This window comes from Rhea americana, unplaced genomic scaffold, assembly GCF_003343005.1.
Source record: "Rhea americana isolate MKP2758 unplaced genomic scaffold, rheAme1 scaffold_46, whole genome shotgun sequence".
Taxonomy (NCBI): Eukaryota; Metazoa; Chordata; class Aves; order Rheiformes; family Rheidae; genus Rhea; species Rhea americana.
Window position 1 is genome coordinate 5,418,424 of NW_028186601.1, and position 12,566 is coordinate 5,430,989.

General features: G+C 42.5%; 1 protein-coding gene and 1 non-coding gene across 2 annotated transcripts in view; one reads left to right on the forward strand and one right to left on the reverse strand.

The window, feature by feature from the left end:
• NCALD (neurocalcin delta) overlaps positions 1 to 12,566 on the forward strand; it is a 57,516-nt gene that overhangs the window by 13,249 nt on the left and 31,701 nt on the right. The window lies entirely within an intron of this gene.
• Positions 5,954 to 6,026, reverse strand: TRNAF-GAA (transfer RNA phenylalanine (anticodon GAA)). Its single transcript has one exon. It is a non-coding gene; the product is annotated as a tRNA-Phe (tRNA).

Consider the following 12,566-nt stretch of genomic DNA (forward strand, 5'->3'; position numbering starts at 1 on the left):
TTTTTGCTATTTCAAATCCAGGGCTGATAATTTCAGGAGCTGAAAATGGAAAACTCCATGCAAGGCTCTGTCCCAGAGCAACAGCTCCCTTCCAGCTGTGATCTTCTCCATTAGGTGGACAGTTGACAACCTTCATACATGTTAACTCCTTAACTATTTGCACATAAGTGTCTGTCAGCTAAAAAGCTGGAGCAAACATCTCCTGTACCCTGCAGCAGCCAAAGAATCTGTGTTATTTACTACAGGGGCATCTCTGCTTGAAGTTGTCATTTACAGTATTTGAAATATCTAAAGTATGAGAAGATACATTGAGGGGGGAATATTAAGTTATTTTACTGACATTTGTCATGCTGCTAATTATTTCTTATTTGTTACAACTACTTACAAAGTATTTCTCAGTCATGAATATCTGAGGGTTAGCTTTCAGCTGGGGAGGGATGGAGGGTGCTGCAGGCTAGTAAGGAGAGAAGGTGGTTGCTGAGATTGTGGTTAGAGCACGGATGGGGGCAATGCGAACAGGCAGAGCCAGCRCACCACGGCCATGGGAGATGAGGAGCCCCATGCTCTCAGGGTGCTGTGAGACCAGCCACCTGCTGTGTCAAGCCAATATGCTGAGGGACATCTCCGCGTTCATCGTGATGGGGATCATGCGGGGAGAACAGGTTGAGACACCTCACAGCTGTCACAACTGAGATGGTCCTAGGTATGCCCTAGAGCTGTAGGACGGGCATTAGGAGACTTGAAGTGGCAACAGCCTTGGTGCCCTGGCACTTCAGATGTCTGCAGGATTGGGCAATACCTGAAGAGCGCCCTAATCCTGCACCTAATCCCTCTGCGAGTCTCTGCRGATCCAGCCCTAGGAACTGATCCGCGCCTTGGGCTCTTTGAAMACTGACCCCGGGCGGTCTAGGAGCACTGGATCAGCTGCTCTGAACAGTCACACAGACGATTACGAAAACCTTTCCTCCCTCTTTCTGAGCATCAGTTCAGTCAGCACTGAAATGCAGGTATCTTTGTAAACATTCAAAGATCTTCAGATGAAACCGCCATGTAAAATAAACGTTACTGTGTTCCATCCTGGGGAGGAAGAGAACACTGCGAGGAAGAAAGTCTATAAAAAGCCTCAGTTGCCTAAAACAAGATGACTACTACATGCTCCATCAATACTGGATAGAAACTGGGCACATGGTTCACTTTCAAAGAAAACTGAAAAYTTACTATTTCACAGATTTGGATAACATATTCTGTAAAGTCTCTTGACTCTAAAGTTAAGCCCAACCAGATCAGAATTTTATTGAGGTTGCTTTTAAATCCCAATTTCAATTAATTTTTGTGCTAATTGTATTGCTGCTTCTAATGCTCTTTAAAGCTTGAATTGACACAGCTTACTGATTCTTTTGACCTATCTGCTTTGTCCTGGCACCAACTCATCTGCTTATATAATCCTCTGTTTTACATTCCTGCTGCACCACATTATTGATGTGTAACGGTGGGATATTACATAGTGCAGAGGAAGACAGAAACATTGTAAACACGTTTACTTAACGTTACTGCCTTTGGCTCTCCTCTTGGTGACCCCTTGTGCCAGTGGTGCTGTAAATCCTACACGTTTTGAAAAACTCTGCTGTAAGAAGCATTTGTTTTTAAGATGCCATTTCTCTTCTAGAGGAACACAAGACAGGAGGGGACCTCCTGAGTCATCGAGTCTGTTACTGGTAACTATGTCATGTAAACCCTATTCACGGATTTTTCAAACTCCCTTTTCACATGAGTTAGGCCATTTTTCTTATACTTTAAGGAGAAGGCTGTTCTACAGACTTTGCTGCTCCAGTGGTTAGAGATTTGCTTCTCATTCTCAGCCAAAATTTATTCATGGCCAGTTTATATTCATTTGTTCTTACGCCAGCATTGTCCTTCAGTTTAAATAGATCTTCTTTGTCCCTAGTGTTTACCCCTTCTGATGTATTTATAGACTACAACCATACCCCTTCTTGGCCTTTCTTTAGCTAGGCTAAACAGCCGAGCTTTTCTGGTCTCCTCCAAGAGCACAGGCTTCCCATTCCCTTATTTGGCTTACCAGTTCTCTGCATCCACTGTATATTGAATTCCCTTTTCCTGAATGTGATTTCCTGCCTATTGTTGGTCATGTACTACAGTAATCTAACTACCACCTGGTATCACCAGTAATCCTCGTATCACCAAACCCTTGTACAGTGTGCTGTACTTTGATTAATAGCATTGATACTTCCTAATGCTGGGACTCTCACCCAAGCTTCGTTACRAAGTTGCATTTGTCATCAGCAGATCACATCATAGCGGTGTTTTATAGTTGTCTTATGGCTAGATGAGATCTGCAGCTTTTTCTCCCACTCTGTTACTTCCAATTAGAAGGACGAGTTCTTCTTACYGGTCCCTCAGAAACTGCATTTTGTATTAAGGAATTTCATCCCATTTTCACTATTCCAGTGCTAAAATCATCCTATTTTTCTTGTGCGATAGCCTGACTCTCTAGCTGTACTTCCCACCTTGGTGCTAACARCAAAATCAGTTTTGAGATTATGCATCACGATTGTTAATGAAAATGTTAAATAAAATCTGTCCCAAGACTCATCTCTGAAGAACTCTATCGTAATCATCTTCCGCTTACGATTTCCTCTTTCAGTTCAACCCATTATCCTTAAAGAGGAAACATTTGTCCTATTTTGTCTAGCACCTCCCTCAGCAGGAATCATTTATTTTGATTTTTCCTATATAATTTTGAATTAACCATTTTATATATATATATATAAATGTGTGTATATATATACATATATATGTATATACACATATGTATATTAGAAATGAGAGCTTATGTGCTGGTTTGAAAGCTAGTGCAAACAGACTTTCTATGAGGTTTCCATATAAGGTCAGTTCTGCCAAGAAACTTCAGTTCTAACCTCTAACATTTCTACAGTTTCAGTTTGAGATCTCGCTTCAGCAGGACTTGCCAATTGTGGTGCTCAAGTCTGGGTGTTAGCAGACGTGTTTTGCTCTGCTTCAGTCTCCCAGTGGGTTATGAAGCCAAATTCATGATTCAAATGACTAAACTCATTATTCAGGCTTAGTGAACTTTTTTTTATGGGAATTTGGATTGGGGTGAAAATTCTTTTGTGTTCTGGGCTGTGTGTGAAGATCTTGGCCTGCAAAGGAATAGCAGAAATTGTATTTGTACCCTTTACATTCAAAATGGATAAGACTAAAAATCCTAAAACAACATTCCTGTTAGTTCTTCGATTAAGACTGAAAGACTTCTCCCTCAGCTTCTCCCTGCAATTCCCCACAAAGATCTGACTATAGTACTTTCTTCCTTGGCGCCAGAGGGTTTAGAGACTTTGGGAGGAGTTAGTAGTGATGTCCCACAAACCTGAGAACACAGCTACATCTTTTCTAGGTGTAAATGAAGCAAGAGAAGAGAGGCTATCGAATCTTTGACTGCCCTTTTGATGACAGCAAAATGCAGTATTTGCCCTTCTTCCTTATATCTCTCAATGTTATCATCTACTTCTGAATACCCAAATAAGTAAATGATTCTCACTTTAAGAAAAAAGGAAGAAAAAAACTTCAGAAATATCAAATGAATTCTTAGTGAAGAATGTTCCCTGCGCTATAAATACATTTCCTTATTAACATTAGAACATTCTCTGATCTGAAGAATAAGCTTTCACCTCTACCTTTGCATGTAGAGGGCTGGTTGGTGAGCCTTCGCCTCATTCCTCCATCTGGGCTGCTCTAAAGCCAATAACCAGATATCCCCATGACAATCCAGACTTCCTCTTGTTCCCTTGGTGGACAGTTGTCTTGGCTACAGCTCTAAGAATAATTGTTCTGAGGGTTTGTCTGGTGAACTGAGCAATCAGGCAGAAAAAGCTTTAATTTGGCATGAGGCTGCATTTTCCATCTCTTTTTGCTAAAATGAAGGAACCCCATGACAACAAATTGTATCATTTAATTTGACATTAGCCATTTCAGAATAAACTGGACCTGTGACCTTCTCAAGCAGTGTTGTGAAACTAGCCTCTGATATTTCTATTTCTGTTTGAAATTAGCCAGTGAATCCAGGGTTTGGTCAATCACACTCTAAACCGCAATGATGGAGGTTTCTAAATTCCAGATTTCCATGGTTTGCATGGAAGTATTAGACACTTGCACTGTGGACACCTAAAGTTAGGTTTCTAAATCTGGAGCTATGTCTTCCCTGCCTTCTGCAGTTAAGTGATGTGGAGAGTTTGGAGATGCTAAAATGGTCATCTCCTAGGCTGATACCAGTTATCAAAGCATATTGCTTGTTAAGAGTTGTGTCTAAATTCAGAGCACTCTGTGTATCTCTACACATATGCTCTGATACAGTTCAGTGCCCTTGCTCTGTTCAGGCAATACCAGAGGTTCTGGCTGTGAACTTCCAGGGCGGCATCCCTTCAGCACGGCAGTTGGGTCCCCAGTGGATATAAATCTAGTGGTGTTAGTCAGAGAAATCTCCAGGATTTCTGCAGATCCCCAAGCTACTGTGACCAGCTGGTGCAGAGTCACAGTGTGCACCTGTGTGCCTGAAGCGTGATCTGTCCACCTCTCCTTTCCCTCCAGAGCATCATTTGTTTCCAAGGAAAACTTGGATATGGGAAGCCTCCAGCCCATAACCCATGGGGAGGGGACTGTATAAGACTGTAGTTACTTAGCATCTCAAAGGAAAGACTGGATTCCTTGTATCTGGCAATCAAGATTCAAACAGCCACTTTATTGACAGAATTAGTTCATATTCCAGCCCATCATGTGTACGGATAATGCACTGTGAGATTAAGCTACTGCAGCAGTAAATTTGCTAACCTAATTTTAAAACATAAAAGCTCCAGYGAAATGAAGCCTCATGGCACACTCCACTCCATTCGATTTCTAACGCTTCAGAGGAGCAGGAAATAAAAGCCCTCCCTCAGGTAGCTGTTACACTGCTCCAATGTTCTCATCTGTAAGCAAATCTTCAGGGGAAGTAAATAGAGCAGCACTAAAATTTCCCTCCCTCTGTATATGAACATCTGTTGTCACTCTTCACAGCTCATATGAAAGGCAGTGCAAAGCAGGATTTAGAGATACTCTTCAAGCAAAATAGAGAGCAGTGTTTTCCTGCATGAGAAGAAGACCTGCCTGTCCCTGCCCCTTCTCACCAGCTCCCTTTCTTTCCTCGTTCTGTAGCTGTTTGTGGCTTCTGCTTTCYACTGCCCTCCTCTCTCCTTGGGTATTCAAGCAGCCAGTAAACGCAGCCAGCTCAGCAGAGCCACTGGTTTCAGCACTTCCAGCTCTGCCTGGCCTCTGGGCTCTTTGGGCAACAGAGGCCAATAGCATACCTGCTGCCTGCCAAAGTTCCCTCTTTACTACATGAATAAACACTGCATCTTCCTCATTCCTGCCCTTCTTGATTAGGCAATGTGAGTCAAGGTRTAATAGGGAACGTATGTCAAATAAGTGAGATTTCTACCCGTCATCTCACTGGTCATTTGGCTTCTATATTGCAACTGATTTCTGCATCTCCTCTATCTAACATACCTCCACTCTTTTCAAAAATGTAGGCTCACAGGACTGGAATAGTCTTTGAATATTTGTGGCACTACAGGTGCCTTATTCATGTAGGTTATTGCAGTATAAGTAGCAAGAAGTGGCATCAGAAGGTCTACGAATACAGCAGCAATCCATGAAATGGAGATGTTGGGCAGACATCTCACTGCCTGCAGGGTCTGTATGCATGCCTCAGGGTGAGGAATGGCTGAAGTAGAGTCATAGAGTCAGTAAGGTTGGAAGGGACCTCTGGAGATCATCTAGTCCACCCCCCCTGCTCAAGCAGTGTCACCTAGAGCATGTTAGACAGGGTTGCATCCAGGCGGGCCTTGAATATCTCCAGAGAAGGAGCAACAAGGACCCCCCCCCTTGCTGAAGCCTGGGCTTGAACCAGGGACCTTTAGATCTTCAGTCTAACGCTATCCCAGCTGAGCTACTTCAGCCCAGCTGGGCACAAGGTCAGAAGAAGTCCAGGAATTATTCAATAACCACGGGCCTCTCATGGCAGCAGTGAGAGGCAGGCTGATGGGTTCATGAGAGTGAGACAGCAATGCAGGCTTTATCAGGAGCATGAGATCCTGTAACAGAGCACTCCATGGGGACAAGGCTGTCCCAATGAGCAGACTCAAATGTGGCATTAGGAGATACTTTGCAAATGATAAAAAAATCCTAAGAGCCGGGAGTGTATAGGAATGAACCTGAATGGAAGCTTGGACCTCTTTAGAGGAGCTCCTGAACTTGTTTGTCTCTACAATTCAGGAGAAGGCAAATAGCTCTATCGAGGTATGACTAATACCTGGGAAAGGAGATGGCTGCATGTTTTCAAGACAGGTGTGCAAAGGCRCAGGCAGATGCTGTGTGACCCCACAAAAGATATCATAAGTCTTAGCRGGTCATTAATTTTCACTCATGATCGCACTGTCCTGCATCGTTAGTGGGACTAGACTTCTTATGCAACTTAACTGAGATAAATTTTTCACCTAGCCACATTATGAGGCTAGTGTTGTTGCAAACCACAGGCATGAAGTCCTTGTAATATTGGTGGTAGTAGCTCTGTGTAGTTTTATTTCTGTGGGCCATGCTAACATGGCCATGTGGAGTTCGCAAAGCAGCTCCCACACTTTCCCTAACTTTTAGTTGACTTCATATTTGAAAAGGGAACATTTACACTGTAGGATCTAGCAATGTGCTCTGTATGGGCTATTTTAATGTCAGTTTGGAACCATTATTGATCAGGACAAGAAGAAATTCTTTTCTTGGTTATGTTGTCTTGCTTTATGAAAGCCCTAATGTACAATGCTCCAAACTGTGTGCTAAAAGAACCTCTTGTTAGCTCATAATGGAATCTTGTTAATGTGAAACCCCTCAGGAAAAAATACACATTACTTCTATCCTAATAAATTACTCCTAATAAATTACTCTTAATCCTAATAAATTACTTGTTTGTGCTATTTGAGCACTTACTGTGCACCGCTCTTCAAAGGGAAATCATGCACACACACACATCCAAAAAAAAAAAAAAGTTTTCAGGCACTCCCACCACGTCCTTAATTCTTGCCTGTTTAGGAAGCCTTATGACCTTATGACCTTTACTTGCACCTAAAGCAAGAGGTTCACAACTGCCCTCCAGACAGCAGCTGTGTTTCATACCAATTGTAGATGTGAACCTCAGACCAGTTTTTCAGGAAGCCTTCAAAAATACCAACTGGTGATTTTAGTTGGGTTCACCAACTTCCCAGGCCTTCCTTTGCCTGCTTATTTTCAGGCCTCTTAGACATTTTACCATGTGTGCATCTCAAAGAGGAACGTTTGTGATTTTTGTATGAACCATGGCTGATATTGAACAGTTGGGTGGAAATGTGTTTTTTGCCTGGACTCTTCATTCTGTATTCACATTGCTTATAGGTTCCTGTTTGAGAGAGTTGTCCCATGACTGCACATAACTTCTACATTACCATTGCACTCACAGAAGGCCTTTTCTTCACTGCTAATGCTTGGTGCGAGCAGTTTCAATCATCTCACACAGCTCCTGATCCGCTTGATCGGCTCTGTGTGCAGTACATTTGTATAATCCTCCACGACCTCTGCTTCAGCTTGTCCAGCCACTCTGTTGTGGTTTTTGTTTTGTTGGGCTTTGTTTGACTAATGATCTTTTCCTTCCCGAATGGTATGTGCCTGAGGAGCTGCAAGGTAGAGTGGACTATCTGACCAATGGCTCCCAAGCAGGACAGTGTAAGAGGAGACAGAGGAGGTAATAGAAAGTGGCCAGTGCTGGATGAGGGTAGGTGTTTCGGGGAGTCTCATCAGTTTCTATTAGTTCTTCCTCAACCAAGTCAAGGAGTTCTCCAGGCTCAACTCTATACTGGAGAAGATCTGGCCCACTACAGCGCTGCATTAACATTTTCTTAAAAAAAAGCTTTAATCAGGAATTGCCCGAGTCCATTGTCAAAAATCAGTTCTTCCTTCAAACAAGAATTAATGTAGCACTTGAGACACATCATGCTCTTATAAATGGTAGTTTCTCACAATAAACATGCAACATACATATGGAAAAATCACAACAGAAGGACCAGAGCATACATCAAAGCTTTGATTGTAAACTTTCAGCTCTGGGATGGAGATGAGCAATATTTATGTTGAATTATAACTTCAAATATTTCCTTCTTCCTAAACTGGTGTCTGTTACCATGGCCACAACCTTCAGAATTTTCTAGCTATTTTACAGTCATTAATCGGAGTAAAAGAGCAAATGCTTAATTATGTTTTTCTTATTCCATTCGCTAAGATACAGGTGATATTTTAAAAGTCTTCAGTTGAAAAAAATCCATTTTTATTGTTTATAATTTTCCTAAAGAAAAACTGAAGATAATTAATGTATGCCAGCATGCAAGCAGAGACTTCATGTACAACTTTTAAGTGTAGGGTGAAAAAAACAATTTATTTACATCTTGATGACTGAATACTTGATAAGAGGAAAAGTAAAAAGCATGCTATAGAAAATAGAGTGGGAGCTTCTAATTCTTATCCTGGCCACTGGTGACTCCAAGGGTCTGAGAAAGTCTTTTGAACCTGCTGTTCTCCTGGTTTTCCACCCAAAGACAGGCTGTTGAGCCAGGGCCTCTCTCACTGTGTATTTGTATAGCACTGCCAGGCCTTGCAGGTGCTGCTATTAATCTGTCTCTATGTTATAAATGTAGTCATACCCTCAGCATCTCCACTGTATAGACAAACTCACAGGAGTTATTGAAAAATGAGACCTTGAAAGAAGTTTCTCCACTACATGAAGAGAAATAATAATTATCAAAGAGATTTCTTGGTCAATAGGACTATTAGTATACTCAGTCTATTGCATCTCTCATCAACTCTTTTTGATCTGTTCCTATTCACTTAGGTAACAGGAGGGTGTCAAGGGGGCGGGGACAAACTCTTTTCAGTTGTCCCGTGTGACAGGACAAGAGGCAATGGGCAGAAATTGAAGCACAGGAAGTTCTGCCTGACCGTGAGGGGGAATTTCTTCCCTGTGAGAGTGACGGAGCACTGGAGCAGGTTGCCCAGAGAGGTTGTGGAGTCTCCTTCTCTGGAGACATTCAAGGCCCGCCTGCATGCAACCCTGTCTAACATGCTGTAGGTGACCCTGCTGAGCAGGGAGGTTGGACTAGATGATCTCCAGAGGTCCCTTCCARCCTTACTGATTCTGTGATTCTATGATAATGTTACTACACGTGTCACATAATACAGAACATCTCTGCCATTAGAGCTTTCCGGAGAGAGAAAAACAAACAGGCTTGATTTTCTCTGCCCTTTTTGCCCCCTCCCCTTCTGATTACTGAAAACTTCTTTCAAATTCTTCTTTGCAACTCATATTTGCTTTTGACCTAAAGGCAGACAGTTTTGGAAAGCCTGAGTGAGGAAAAGTCTGTTGTTTTGGAGTTTTTACAGAAAGCCTCATCATTTTTTTTAAAAAAAATAATTTCCTTTCCATGACTTTCACTGGAGATGAACTGATAACTGTGACTGCCTTGTGGACGAGCACACGGGTTACCAGAAAGTGTCAAACCGTGAGCACCAAACTGCATTGATGAAATATATAAGAAGACTGTGACTAGTGTGTTGGTTTCTGAGTGCCTGAGCTCCCGGACTCTGCTTTCTGCCTCCCACACAGTTTGGCTAATGAAACTGAAATTCCTTGTTCCACAGAAACACTGAACGTCAGGAGGGATGAATAATTTATACCTCATTTGCCTGTGGAATATAAGGAATATTCCTGAAAATCAAAAGTAGTAAGAGGAGAAGGCTTGACGTGATTAAGAGCTGCAAAGCCCATGTTTAATATTTTGTTCTTTAAGTGGTAGTGACCCTGGGATTTAATGAGAGGCTTGGCCTCTCCCTGTGCGTGCCTTCCGGATGGACTTTCTGAAGAGCCTTAGCCAAAGGAACAACTAGTTTCTAGATCTCCAGAAAAATTGCATATGGGGTAGGTTCTAGGCCCTATTAAGACTGGTATATATAACTTGGATTACATTGAGAAATGTGATTAAGAAGGCAGTCTCTCACATCTGCACACTTCCAGGGACAAATAGCAGCTGAGCAGGACCTTTCAGCTGTTTGGTTTGGGCATGTTTTGGTGGAGGGGCCCTACTTTTCATAGAATCATAGAACCAGTAAGGTTGGAAGGGACCTCTGGAGATCATCTAGTCCAACCTCCCTGCTCAGCAGGGTCACCTACAGCATGGTAGACAGGGTTGCATGCAGGCGGGCCTTGAATGTCTCCAGAGAAGGAGACTCCACAACCTCTCTGGGCAACCTGYTCCAGTGCTCCGTCACTCTCACAGGGAAGAAATTCCCCCTCACGGTCAGGCGGAACTTCCTGTGGTTCATCTCGCTCTTCCTTTAGGTGTCTTACCTGCTTCTTGTTGCTCTGTGCATGAACCCTTCATCAGAAACTTCCTTGGTGGACAGAAGCATAGGGAAGATGAATACCCTAAAAGAATGGCTCCAGAGCTGTAACTCATGAACTCAGATCTACGTATCCAGGCTGCTGTCCCACTGCCTTCTAAAGATAGTTGTTCTGCTCCTATGCTACTTGACTCCCTCTTTAGTATTTTCTTGACTTGGAGCTGCCAGGTATCACCTTTTTGATGAGTTATGAGTTTTCATTGTTTTGCTGTTGTTGCCTGGCTCCGCTTGGTGTTGGAATTTGCTCTGGCTAGTGTGGTTGCTAACTTAAAACTATCCACATATTAAATGGAGCGCAATGTGGATAATGGAGATTATGCTGAAGAATACCGATTTAAAGATTTTACAAAACAGGGAAAATGACAGTGCCACCTTTCCCTCAAAAGCACAACACAGGCCTATCCAAGGAGATCCAGCATAAGATTCCCACTGAAACCTTGAATGCTAAATGCCAAAATGAACACAAATGCTAAAATAGGGTTTCTTGGTCAGGGACATCATTTGTGGAGCATTCCACAGTGAGAGAGTTGTGGCCACTGAACAGCAGTTTCTCACAGTCTCTGCTGCTATGTAGTCCTTACAGCATCTCTAGGCACAGCTGTCTCCGGTTGGGAAGGCTGGCAGGCAATGCTCTTCCTGGTGGTGGAGGAGAACAGCCTGGATGCTTAACAGTCACTTCTCCTTTGACCATGAAATTGCTGGAAATCACATTTTTGTCTTTATTTTTGGACATATAATTATTTTGCTGAGCTGCAGTTGCAATCCATTTTGTTGTTGTAAGAGCTGACTAAATGAGTCCCCTCTCATCATTTCATGCCCTAGCACACTAATATTCACTCATTTTCCTACTCTTTATTCCATTCGTTGTTTGTTAGGAGTGTCGTTTTTCTGATGCCAGTGAGTTCAGCTCATAGAGGTAATGAACACTGGGCTTTAGGAACCTTTCTTTCCACCAGAATAGTGCAATGTTATGGACTCGTTCTGAAAAGCTTGGCCAAAGCTTAATAGCATGCTGCCCAGCTTGGCTGAGTTGGTGTAGGAGAGAAGTAACCTGTTACTCACATAGACCAGAAAAAATCTCTCTGGAGCTGGAGAGGGACCAGGAAAGAGTCTATTCAATGGGCAGCACACTTTTAGGCAACTGCTTATTTAATGCACATTTTTATGTTGCAGTCATGGAAAAAGGAGGCAAGCACCCAGCTATCAGCATCTGCTTCTGACTCAGTGGATGCCTCACCACAGCTCTCACTGCAGCAGCTTAACAGACCTGCAGCTTCAAGGTCACATGAAGGTGCAGTCAATTCTGTACAAAGTGGCTTTGACAGCTGACCTCAGGTCTAGCCCACATGCGATGTGAAGGAGTCATTTGATTCCCTCCTCCGAGCATTAGTACTTCAGTTTGACATCCCACCTGTGCAACCTAGTCCTCACTCAGGTTTGCTCTAACCTACTTGGTAAACAAAGACTGAATCAGGATGTCTCTTGTTTTCTCCTCCTTTGAAAGTTCATGTCTTCCTAAATTATTGATGCTGATGTTGTATATATATATATACTGTACATTAAAAGTAAGTTTTCAAAGTCAAATAGTTGAGTTTGGAAAAGCTAAATTGAGGTGATCTGTGTTTTCATTTCTCAACTCTCTTAGCTTGCAACTATTTTTATAAAATTATAGCATCTATAATAATATAGCTAGATTTTTCTGTCCTTTATGCTTTATTTTTGTGTCACCTCTTTGAAAGTGCTTGCAGAAATTTAAGAGTGGAATCTCTTTGAGAATGAGAAAGATCGATTTGGAGAGAAGGAATTTACTTGTAATTCAAAGGTTGTGCTACCCTTAGCCTTTTATTCAGTAATTCCTCAGACGTAGAAGGACTCTTTACTGGCAAATTGGTGGAACCTCCTCTGCATCTCACTGCTAGTCCCCCCCTACCCTGTATAATTTGAGTGTGTTTATTGGGGGATGTACATACACACACACACACACACACACACATATATAACTATCCCATGAGGCGCAGCCTTACCCA